Here is a 12409-nt window from a genome sequence, read left to right as displayed (position 1 = left end):
GTCCGCTTTCCGCATGTCAGAACCACGTCTTGTTAAACGGGATTCTCACCTGCACAAAGAAGCACAGGACTATTCTAGGGTGACATATAAAATTCTGTGTAGAAAATAGCTAAAAGGGGAACTCAGCCTACACCAAACTCAGAGAAACAATGCAGAAAATGTGAGCTGAGGCCAGAGCAAGCAGGACTGACCTACAGGACAGGGTGCATACGCATGCCAGGAGAGGGTCTCCACTATAAAGTCGATGCCAAGATTCCTGCCTTTGTGAATCTGGTATGTTCTACATCCAGGAGGAAAGGCTAAAGTAGGGAAATCTGTTTAACCCATATTGCTTTCTAACACATCTAAAAACTATGAAAAGGGCTATGACAACTCAGAACAAAAAGGAGGATGTGGATTCTATTACCTGATGCAACATTCCTTCAATCGAGCATTTTGTCATTTTTTGATGTTTCTGTTGTTTTTTTTTAAAGAAAAATCTAGTAAGTGTGACTCAAGATTGAAGACAGGTAGGTAAGAGAGGAATAAAATGCAGAAAAGAAAAACTAATTCCGAGGTTTTTCTCATCTTACCATTCTGGACCTTTTCTATACCCAGAAAGCTTTCTTCACTAGGCAGACAGGTGGGTATTACTTTCAGGAAGCCTTTCATTTAATTTGACAGTGGCTTCTGTTAATTTAGTTTGAACTTTTTCCCCCAAAGTAGTGTAAGCTTAAAAAGAAAATCCCAAACAGGATCAGACCACTTAATATTTCTTTATAAATGTAGCACTTCATCAAATCTGAAAGCACTGCAGCTTCCCCCTGCTTTCACATTCCTTCGGATTAGAGGTTGCATTTTTTTTTAGACAACTAGAACTTGGGCTTGCTCCAGTGCCAACTCCTTCAGTTTTGGACTTTACTTTGTAAAACATATAGGTGATATGGCCAGCTGACTTTAGAATGGAATACTGTATGGTTTCTGAATGGAATTTAAAACAAACACTGCTCAAAAACATGTATTCTTAAACAATGAAATACAAATGTTGACAATTTGTCATTGACAATTTTGACTATGTGGTTACCACACATCCAGACTTTCACCTTGCTCCTCCCTATTTTGTACTTTACCCTTCACTAGTAAATAAGAATAAAACCTCTACGTGAAAGTCTGCTGTCCTTACTCATGCATGGCCTTCAACTGAAACCATTTGGGCCACAACACTGAGCTTGTTCTTCATAAACAAATTGAACATAAAAGCGGGGTGATGGGGAAGTCACCGTTAGGCTTTGCAGTGCAGGAAGTACACAGCGAAAAAAACGGGGTTTGAAAACCAAGGGAAATTTGAGGCAGAGGGATCAAGGCCCAGCACGAACGACTGGGGTAGCTCCCAAAGTGTGAGAATGTCTCTGCTCTCATTTTTCATAAAATACTGCCCAACAAGCACCGATTCACCCGGAAAAGTTAAAGGAAAGAAACAAAACCCCTGAACATCTCAAGAAGGGGCTGCCCTCCCTCCCCTCTCTCCCCTCTAGCTCCAGGCCCGCCCGAAGCCCCTCACGCCCCGGCTCCCCTCGCCGGTACCAGCCGGACCCGGACCCGGGCCCGGGCCCGGGCCCGGCCTCGGCCTCAGCCTCAGCCTCAGCGCCGCCCGTCTCACCCCACCCCGCTCCGCGCCTCCATGGGTGCGCCGTAAGAGGTGAAGGCGCCCTCACCCCTCGCTCGGGCACAGGCACCATTTTGTGGACTGTCAGCGGGCAGATCCCCGTTCCCCGGGGGTGGCGCCAGCCCCCCCGTCGGGAGTTAGGAGGGGAAGGAGGGGGGCAGGAAGCGTTGCAGGTTCGGGGCGCCCCTTCCTCCCGCAGCCTCGCCGAGCTCCAACTCTCCCCGCCCGCTCCGCTCCAGCACTACTCCGTGACTCACGGGCGGCTTACACAGTTTACGCACTGCCGCCGCAACGGGGAGGAGGGGAGCAGCGCTTGCGCCGGGAACTGAGCGCAGAAGGTGTTCGTGAATAGGGGAATGAACAAAATAACGCCGCCGACGCGCTGAGCCAAACTAAAACGCGCTGGACGGGGAGAGAAGATCCCGGAATTAACCCGAGAGACAAGAGCGCGTGGCCCGGCGCGGCTCGTCGTGGCACGGAGCTCCCGCGCTCACCGGGCACGGAGGGCGAGGTTTGGTGAGGACGGGCTTACTCGAGAGCTGCCGTACTGCCCCCTCGCCCCCCCCCGCGACGCGGGGGCATTGGACTGCGCCGGGGTGTGGGGGTTGGGGGTGTGTTCGCGGCAGCGAGCTGAGCTCCGCGCTGCTCAGCGCCTTCCCACACGTCTCCCGCAGTCTCTGCGCTCCCGCCGTCCTGGGCCTTGCCCTGGCCCACCGTCCACTGGCGGAGCGCTGACGGCCTGGCAGCAACCGGCTAGGGGAGTAGGCGAGATCATCTCTCCGAGGAGGCGGCTTGGAGCTCGTCAAGCTGCCCCCCAGCCCAAAGCCCTTCAGCCAGGCTATGCGCTGTAAAGGGGCTCCACTGAAGAAAAAAACAGAGCGGATCGTGAAAAGGTAGAGGCGCCCGGAGAGGGCCCTGCCAGCAGGAACGCCGCGAAGCTCGTGGGAACCGGCAGCTCAGCCACGGAAAGAAGGAAGGCGCGGCGGGGAAGCGGCAGCGCTGGACTTGCTGTGCGGGGGCGTGCCGGCGGCTCCTGAGGAGCATGTGAGGGCTGCCGGGCTGCGATGCTGAGACGTGCGGAGCTGGTCGTGTGCGGCGGAGGGAGGCGGCGCCCCCACCGGGAGCCTGCCCGTGCCGAAGGGGTGCCGGGAGGCGCTTTCCCGCCACCGCTGAAGGGCGGCGAGCCGCGGCGGGGCGGCAACCGGTCGCGCTGGCCCCCCGGGCGGTGGGGGAGGCCCCCCGGCCTTTCGCGGAAGCTGCTGGGCAGCCGCACGCACAGCCACTACCAGCATTCCCAGCAGCAGCTGCAACAGCAGCAGCACTGCCCAGCCTTCCGCTGCTGCCACCGGCCCGCACGGCCGCGGGTGCTGCTCTCCCTGCGGCCCGTCAACGTCCTGGGCCGGCGGGCGCCGGGCATGCGGGCCCCCCGCAACACCAACCAGTTCCTAATGCGGGAGAAATACCAACTCATGCACCTGCGTTCGGACTCGGTGGGCACCGAGAGCGGCGGGTCGGACTGCGAGATGGACCTGCTGGACATGGACTCCTACCTGGGGGTGCTGGAGAACGCCCGCGGAGCTCTGATGGAGTACGCGGGAGGGGCCGAGCCCGCCGCCCGCTCCCCGCCCGCCCCGACTGGGGCCGGGGGCGATGCTGCTGTGGCCCCCTCGGCGGAGGAGAGCCAGCAGTACTACCCGTCCGAGAACGATGTGAACGAGAGCGAGCTCTTCATGGAGAGGGACTTCGACGAGTTCTGCAGTAGTATCGCCTGAGCCTAGGGACGCGCTGCTCTGGATTTCCCTGGCTGGTTTTTGGTGGGGGAGGAAAGCTTGCTGGCCGCGAAGCCTTTCCGCTTCGGAGGGGTGGGAGAGGTCTATTTATTTCTCAGCCACCCCTTTGCGTTTTTGTCAGGGGAGGTTGGCTGATTTTATAAACGCGTGTGTGTGTAAACAGGCAGGGGAACCCCCCGGCCCTCCCTTGTCAATAAAACGAACTTTTCTGAAGGCGAGCTCGGAGCGGCCCGCGCTGTATTGAGGGCACCTGGGCGGTGGGGTGTGTGTGTATCTCCCGGCATGCTCCCGTCCGAAATCATAGCAGAAAAGTTCCACGCGTTCCTGGCTCTTGCCCATGCTTCTACAGAAAAGTCGTTTCGTTAACGCTGGAAGCGGAGGCCGGCCAAGGAGGAGAAACCAACTACAGCATAAAATGGCCTTTTCCACCCCGCCACGGAGGGGAGCGGCGGCTGCCGGAGGTTTTAAGGGGGTGGGGAAGGGGCGGGCAGGAGCTGGACAGAAACGGACATGCAAACAGCGACGTGCAAACCAACGGCTCGGAGCCGCCCCGGGGGGCGGGAGAGCCCAGCCTGGGCTGGCACAGGGTCGCTTGCCAGAGCCGTGCGGGCAAACACCGAAACCATTGATTTTACAGCTGTTTACCGTTGCCCTCCTTTAAAGAAATGCAGTCAAAGCTGAGTGGCACTTCGGACGTGAGCTACTTGATTGCACCACCGCTGTGCCCGTTTCCTACTGGAATCGGAGCATTTTCATGGCTGCCTTGTTTATGACAGCAGGGTTTTATTCTTTTACCAAAGACAGCAGAGGGAGAAATGTCTAGAAGGGGATTTAAAGGGCCTCTGCACACCAATACATACAGATGCATTCTCCAGTGATCCTTAGGATTAAGTTTCCAAGTTTTATACACACAAAGAGAGCAGATAAGGGTAACCATGAAACTCACCCAACCCCTAAATGGGGAGGTACAAGGCATCGATTCGAGCTAGTAGATTAGCGTCAAACAGTTAAAAGTTACTTTACACAACAGGTGACATGTGCCTGGAACTTGTTGCTGCAGAAGTTAGGGGCAAATTTTGTCAACTGGTCTGGAACAGGATTAGACAAATCAGTGATGGCACGTCCACAGACAGCGCCAGCTGAGTATGTTGGGGGAGCAAGAATAGAGAGAGGACTAGGTAAGCGGCTGCTGACTGGTGTTGCTAGAGCCTTTCTTACCAATTACAGCATAACTATAGCACCCTTGGAGCTGCACTTTGAATCATATTTCAGTATGTGCCTCCTTTTCCCTTCAGCCCTCTGAGAACTTGCATGCCTTGTGCTTTACCACCACGTACAGACACGGTGTATGCAGTTTGTAGAGTTGGAAAAGTTAGCTACCCCTCCTCTGGTGCATGCCTGTGAAATCAGAATACATCTGCGCTCATTATGTGAGAAGAACAAATGTAAGGTGTGCTGTTAATTTGCAGATTATGCCCTTTGCAAGTACAGAGCCAGGCACAGGAGTTAATCATCCTCCTTACAAAGGAAGCCATATTTTAAGGCAAAATATTTGAGATCTCTAGTACCTCAGTTGCAATCCTACGAAATACAATGTCCAGAGACACCATTTTCTTCACCTTTCCTAGGAAACAAAGCTGCTGAACACATTAAATTAAGACTAACATAATGTTTATCTTATTTGGAAATAGCCACATGGTCTATACATATAAACTCCAGGCAATATAGTAAATTTGTTAGGTGTAAAACATAGCTCCTACTGGCAACAGCAGGTTTTTATTAGAACCATGCCCATATTGGGAATTTTACTCAATGGGAAGCCATTCTAGAAGAGAGGTACAGGGACAAACCGCTCATACAGGTAAACGAAACCTAAGTTTGCACCCAGAAAAACTGCAAAGATTTGGTCTTTGGCACACTTGTATTTTATTAATGAATCTAGATTTGATGTAACGTGTTAAATTAATGGTTTGAATGCATGTTTTTTTTCCTGAGTTGCTATTTGAACAGGTAGGACAAAAACTCACTTACGAACACTTGCTTGAAACTTGGCCTTCGTTCTGTCATACAGCTGGTAAATTTGCATCATAATATGGATCTGCTTGAACGCAAGCAAAGTAAAGCAGGAGTGTAAATTAACAGAACAGCATAGGGACATAATTACAGGTCACATACTGCCTGACAGAATTATAGAGATCCCTTGCATTTTGAAAGTGAGCCCTAGGTTCTCACCACTAGACTGCATGATTTGCCATGAACAATCCAATCATGTTGAAGCCCTAGGTGTACGTTATGGCACCTAGCCCTCCCCCTCCTCCCAGAGTGTCCTTCTCCATTAACTTCTCGCAGCACCCACCACCAATTCAGATTGCAGTGCCCCATCCGGGGCAAGAGCATCAGCCACCACTTCAGTCTGTTCATCAGTCACAGAGGAAGGAGGGACAGAAAGACAATACAAATGAGATTCCCCCTTTCTCCTTTGAGTCAGTACAGAGTCAAAACGTAGATGCATTTGGCCATGCACCAAGCAAAGCTGATACCAGCACTTCAGTGAGGAATCCTCATGTGTTGCCCTTCATCTCCATGCTCTCATATTCACTTTCTCACTGTACACTTGGGGAGTTACGCTTGTCTCATCAGCAAGCCCCTATTCTCTTAAAGACCTTTTCTTGGTGTGTTACTTGTATGACTTAGATCTGGCTTATTCGTAATTTTTTTTTCTGTTTTCTTCCCTATCACTTGCATTACGAAGTTCTTAAGTGTTTGGAAGGTACCTAACTTGTAATGGATGCAACCACAAATAACACCTTAGTATTAAGTTCGAAAGCACTTTACAAAGCTGAAATTCAAAACATAACAAAGTTACTCAACATCAAAGCTGGGAAAACAAGCCAAAAGCTTTTACTTCTGAAGATCATGGATCAACCCACTCGCCAACAAACTCATTCCTCTTCTCAAACTTTACATTGGCAAGTTTCACATGTGCATCATCTGCTCCTACATATTTCCTGTGCCTGTCTCAAATCCCTGATTCACACACACACACATGTTGAAGCAGATCACAAAACTATAGGAATAGTTCTCAAACTGATCAAGGATATCTTTGGACCCAATGTATTTTATATTTTGAATCCTTAGAGCCTACTTTTTGCTTTGGTAAGTTATTGGTTTGATTGTCATTGCAATCTATCAGACTGTATTACAATGACATATTAAACACTAACATATGTAGAACAAGAGGTAGATGAGAAGTATTATCAGTTAGGAAACATGGCTGTGCTATGAGTCACACCGTAACTGCTGTATGGACTTGATAAAACGTTAAGTATATGCTTGTAAACATAGCACCATTTTTAGAAATATTTCCACCTTATTTCCAGAATCTTATGTAGCAAGTCATTAAATGATTGAATTATTGTTAGGAGTACAGTTGGAAGTCACTTATAAAATATGTACAAACTACTTGGAAGTCCAAGGCAAATGGGAGGAAAGACTAAGGCCTAAGCTATAGAGAGGCTACGCTGACAGAACACAAAGGGTTCTATTGTAACCTGTGTAATATATTTTTATGGCCAGTATGTGCACAGGATGACTTAGATTTTGGTAAACTTGCCTGGAGAAAAAGGGCTTGGTAATATTATGAAGGAGGCAGAATTTCCCTTTTGTTATCCATTATTAAAACTTCAGCACATTCTATTGAGCATGTAGATAAGCAGTTTGTATGGCTGCCTAACTGTTTTGAAATTGTTTTGAAATTTTGAATTTTGTGGAGGAACAGATGATGCTGCACAACACCTGGAAGACTTCCAATCACGTTCACTAGAAAAAAATTAACAATGTCTAGAAGAAAACTGTCACCCAGTCACCCCTCATTTCCAACACCACTTTTGTAACAGATCTGGGAATGTTCAGTTCAAACGTGGGGTGATAAAAAGGAATTTATTTTTAAGCATCTGCTGTAATTTGAGTGACCATTTTGCTGTCATGTATTTAAATTACATTCAAATGTCTCTGGTTAATTTTTCTTAGCTTTTGTATTCTTTCCAAGACAAATCGTGATGGCTAATAAAAATCACAATGGGCCTGCTTTATTTTTACTGGATCAGGAGATCCTTTTTCACCACAAACTTGTCTTGAAAACATATACACGGTTTTGTAAAGACTGCAGTAGTTTCACATCACCCAACAGGTGACATTTTAGAAGGAGACGAGGCAATTTTCCTTCAATATCCAATACAGTATCTTAGTTAGCTATTGACCTACTTCCTGATCTTTGTTTTCACACACATACCAAAATAAATGTTAGAAGAGCATTAATTTACAAGCAAAATAGTTACATACACAGTGCTACTTTGACAGATTTACCAGTTCCTACCACCTTTATCTTCAAGTCAGCTCCTTTCTCTTCCCCTTTGTACCTCCCCTATCACTTTCCACATGCATATAGTTACGGTAGTGTGCATGAGAATTACACTGTGTTCTACCTTTCTATAGAGCCTCTGAATTTTTTTTTCTTACTCAGGCTCAATATCTATGGTAAAAATTAAATATAAAGTTTTTGCATAAGAATTCTAAGCAGATTCTCAAGAAGAAAAATAGTAAAGAATCCCAACTGCAAACCACATCTTCGACTCACCAGTCATCCAGCCCTAAAGAAAGTCACTTTCTAGTGTCTCAAAGGCCATAAGAAAAGGATTATACTGAATAAAGTTCTCAACTTGGTTAAGAACATTGTGTTTAAGAAAGTAAGATATACTTTCAGAAAACAAGGGAGAGAAGTCCAGAACCTAGACACAACTTGTAACAGGATTTTGGGAACTATACTTACTTCCACATACTGGGTAGGATTAGGAATAATACTATAAACTATAGTCTTTCTTTAGTGAAAAAAATGATGCATTGCAGCATAAGCACATTCCTCGCTCTTGAAGTGTGGAGACATGACAGTGCCCTTCCTGTCACACATTGCAGACTTTGGTAATTTAGTTCTTCTGTCCAAATGGTCATACATGGAGAGTTTTGTGGCTTTTAGGAAATTAAATACAACCTGCAAATCCTGGGGAATCCTCCTTGACAGTTTCTGCTACAGAGAAGCCTGTGGTTTCAAGGGAGTGCCCCTAATTCAGATAGTTCCTTCCAAGCCTGCATACAGGCTTTCCCTCCTGAGAAGCAAACAGAGCTAGAGTGAAAAGGCCTGTGGAAATTAGAAGTAAAGAACAGATATGAGTAACATTTATTTGAGATGCTGGGACTGAAGCTACCTTAATTCTCTATTTCTTCAATCAAACTGGGGTGCAACTTACCGTCACTTATGGCCGTATTGATGCTGCATCATATTCAGCTACAGTGTGCTAGTTTTAGCTGTGAAACAAGAAAAGTAAAATATCGTGCAAAGAGAAACTTCCACCTAAAGTGCAATAAATACTTTTGCATTTCATATTACCTTTAATAGTAATGATCCTTTTATCATGAAATTTTGTAGTGAAAAAGATCAAATGTTTTATGAAATTAGAATAAGGCTATTAGTTCAGAATAAAAAAATTATTTATGTTATTTTCTGTTTCTATGCTTCCTTCTAGAATTTCTTCAGGAAAAGAAGCCCAAAGCCTAGCAGCAACAGATTTAAACTGAAATAAATAAATACAATGTCTAGCAGGATTATTCCCAGCCAGTTAAATATCTTTTCCAGAAGATTACCTTATTTAATAGCAACAATTTAACAAAAAGTTGATTCAAAAAAATTAAAATTCCAAGCTCCAGAACAGCTCTTTTAAACATAAGCCAGCAACTACTGCCAAAAGAAAAAAAAAAACAACCCTCCTTCTAGCATGCCCAAGCGTATCTGTCAGGTTAAGAAGTTTCAAACAGGAAAGTACCACAGAAGTACTGCCCTACCAGTATCTTTATGCACTCCACCTGAGAGCCCAATCCAGCTGGAAACTAAGTCAATGAGTTTTGCTTCAGTAAGAGTAGAAGCCCCCAAAATATCATGGTAATATGCCAATTTTACTATTTCAAGGGTTCTTACAGGAGTCAAGTCAGTGATAAAAAAATTAATAGTCATCTATCCTTAATAAATGAGTCAGCACAGCAGTGCTATCTGCTGCCAAGTTAAGGCAGTAGAGTTTTTCCTCTTCGTTACTATCACAGAGACCTGCCTAGGCCAGTATTTCCTAATTATCTTGCTCAACCCCTTTTCTCTCCACAGATTAACTCTGTCATTCAGTTCCTGTCCCTAATTAGCCCCAAAAGCAGCAACCATGCAGACAAAGCTGTGCTGCTTCCAAATCTAGACCTGCTTCCATTCCTTTTCTGAATAACTCTTCTGTAATTTCTAGAGTAGTATGCCCACTTCCCATTTTGGGAAACATTGTTTATAAAAATCTTTGCTTCCTGAATTTATATAATTTGCTTCCGTGGGATTTTCAATACAGACTTGGATGGAGTGGGGTCACTACAACGAAGTGACTTAAGTCCATTTACCAGATCAGTGAAAGATGCTGCATCCCTGCCATGCACAATGAAGTTATCCTCCGCCTATCCACAGTGCACACATTCTTCATGGAATCTGTCAGTAGAAGCATGAAGACAGAGGGATACAACCTAGCTATGTGACACCTATGGTCTTACTGTATTGACCATGGTTCAAATGTCCAGCAGTCTTTCTGCATAGCAAAACCAACAAAATCATATTCAAAATCTACTTCAAGGTCACGTCCTTTCTTTTTTACCAAATGAGGACATAACATACAAAACTGAGATCAGTTCAATCAAGTCAGACCGAAAGCTGGACTAGCACACTGTCTTCAACATTGTCATATAAGACTATAAGGAAGAGGAAGGGCAAGACACAAATTACAAATATACAACACTTTCCCCAAATGCTCTTCTAAACTGTAACTGTTTTCAACCCATTGATGGAACCTTCTGAGTCAGATGTGGCTCCCTACATTTGACGGTCCTCAGCATATTTCTGTCCCATATACCACTTCACTCTCTGAACACAAGTAAACCTTTAATAATCTTTGGAAATCAGCTTCACAAGTTTACCATGTATTGCATCAAGTACATGTCCTGACTCTGTGAGGCTTATGTGATGTCTCCAAAGTTCTTGTATTAGAAGAGGTGCTGAACAGCTAGTCTTTATCTAATCTCACTAATGGTTTCATAACCTCTGTCACATCCCAAGTCATCTCTTTTCTGAAGACTTCTAGCCTAATCATCTGTTTCTCATACCAATCAACCCTGCAGTCTGCACTGAAATATTGCAAGGGTTGCATCTCCTGTTGCAGACTTTCTAATCAGTTGCTCTATGTGAGTCACTGGTACTATCTAAAATTTTATTATCTAAAAATCTGGTCTTTGCATTTCGTCTTGTAAAATCACAGGTGACTTGTACTTGAAAATGTTTTGCACCTAGAAAGGTAATCTTATATAACTGAGATTACTTTATTGTAACCAGAAGTTATTTGGTTTGTAAATTAATATTACTGTAGATCAACTGCAATTAATTCAATGTTTCCCCTTTTTAATGTAACAGCTGCCAACAAGATATCTCTAAAGAAAATGCAACTAAATAATTTTAAATAGAGAAAGTTTTGGTTCAGTATCAGGAAGGAAGGAATGTTTAAAATGTTGTGATGTTTGCCAGGTGAAAAACTTCCTGTGGTTAACTGAATGTAGGTGTCAAGTTAGATTTAATAACAATGTAAAACTAAATTCAGCAATTTGTAAACAAACCAAAAGTACCTGCTTCCAAATGTGAAAAAAAGCAGAAAGAAAAATAAGATCACAACTACTCTGGTACTCCTTATTAATACACACTATAGACAGAAAAACTGTTTTATAATTATTTTACACGCCTGGGGGGGGTGGAAGAGGGAAGGCGACATTTTCCTACTGTATTACAGTTATATCACTACCATCTCACCTTGTGGAAGAAATGCAGTGCATATCATAGTTCCAGCTAAAATTCATAATTTTAAACAAGATTATTGAAGCCTGTTTTCCAGTAGGCTTATGCCTGGTTGTTGACTATCACAATTCTGCATCATGAGTTCATCCCTTACTGACAACTGTCAGAAAACTGACATAGAAGAGAAACTTTAACTGAGAGCTAAATCTGGGGCTTTCTATTGTGGATTCTTCAATCCACAGGTGGAGTTCATATTGTATTCTTTAATACAACATCAGTCTGTTTTTCTCTTTTGAGAACAGAAATGATTGGTGTGACCTACCTTTGAGTTCTCTACAAGGTACAAAAAATAATAACATATATTTCCAAACATTTGAAGACGTTATTTTTCTGTAACTTGTATTAAAGTACTTCCAGTGCTAAGCTTTACAAGTGCACACAAAAAAGGTGCTATCCTTACTGAAAACTGTATGTTAAAACAACGTTAGCATTCATATAGTTTTGTAAATAGATTATGGAAGAATTTAGCTTATTCACTCTTTTCAGAAAAGTAGGGTGGTGTGCATCTATGACTGATATTAAAACATATTTGAAGAGCTTTAACATTTCAACTGAAAATGTTACCATCTGATTATGTATAAAATTAAGAGAGCAAAATGATGATTACTGTGATGATTATAAACAGCACTGTGACGATTATAAACATTAATTTTGTGATCCTGCCTAGGTTTATGTTGCTCACACAAATGTTTTCCAATAGGGGGAAAACCCCAAATATCCATATCATTACAAGCTCTCTATTCTTACCCATTGACATTAACAATGACCACTACCAGTTACTAAGTTTTAGAGGTAGGAAGTTTCTCACTTTCCTCTCAGTATAATATATATACACATTGCATCAATGTCAGTTATCCAACTGCTAACCTGCTTATTACCTGGTTTATGTCATTGTTTAGTCCTGATCCATCCACACCAGCACTCAGTAGCAGAGAAGCTGTACATGCACAAGTAGAGAAAAATTTTTGTAGGTCACAGAAATACCAAGGAAATACTGGA

The 12409-nt window shown here is 44.4% G+C and overlaps 1 protein-coding gene across 2 annotated transcripts in view; it reads right to left on the bottom strand.

Annotated features, from left to right (window-relative positions):
• IARS1 (isoleucyl-tRNA synthetase 1) overlaps positions 1-1900 on the bottom strand; it is a 116933-nt gene extending 115033 nt beyond the window's left edge. For both annotated transcript variants that reach the window (XM_075096592.1, XM_075096590.1), the window contains exon 1: positions 1695-1900. The gene's annotated coding sequence lies outside the window, so the exon portion shown is untranslated. The remainder of the gene's footprint in view (positions 1-1694) is intronic.
• Between the last annotated feature and the right edge of the window lie 10509 nt (positions 1901-12409).

This window comes from Phalacrocorax aristotelis, chromosome 6 (genome assembly GCF_949628215.1).
Source record: "Phalacrocorax aristotelis chromosome 6, bGulAri2.1, whole genome shotgun sequence".
In the NCBI taxonomy this organism is placed as follows: Eukaryota; Metazoa; Chordata; class Aves; order Suliformes; family Phalacrocoracidae; genus Phalacrocorax; species Phalacrocorax aristotelis.
Note: the sequence above shows the minus strand (reverse complement) of the source record. Positions and strands in the feature narration are given on the sequence as shown.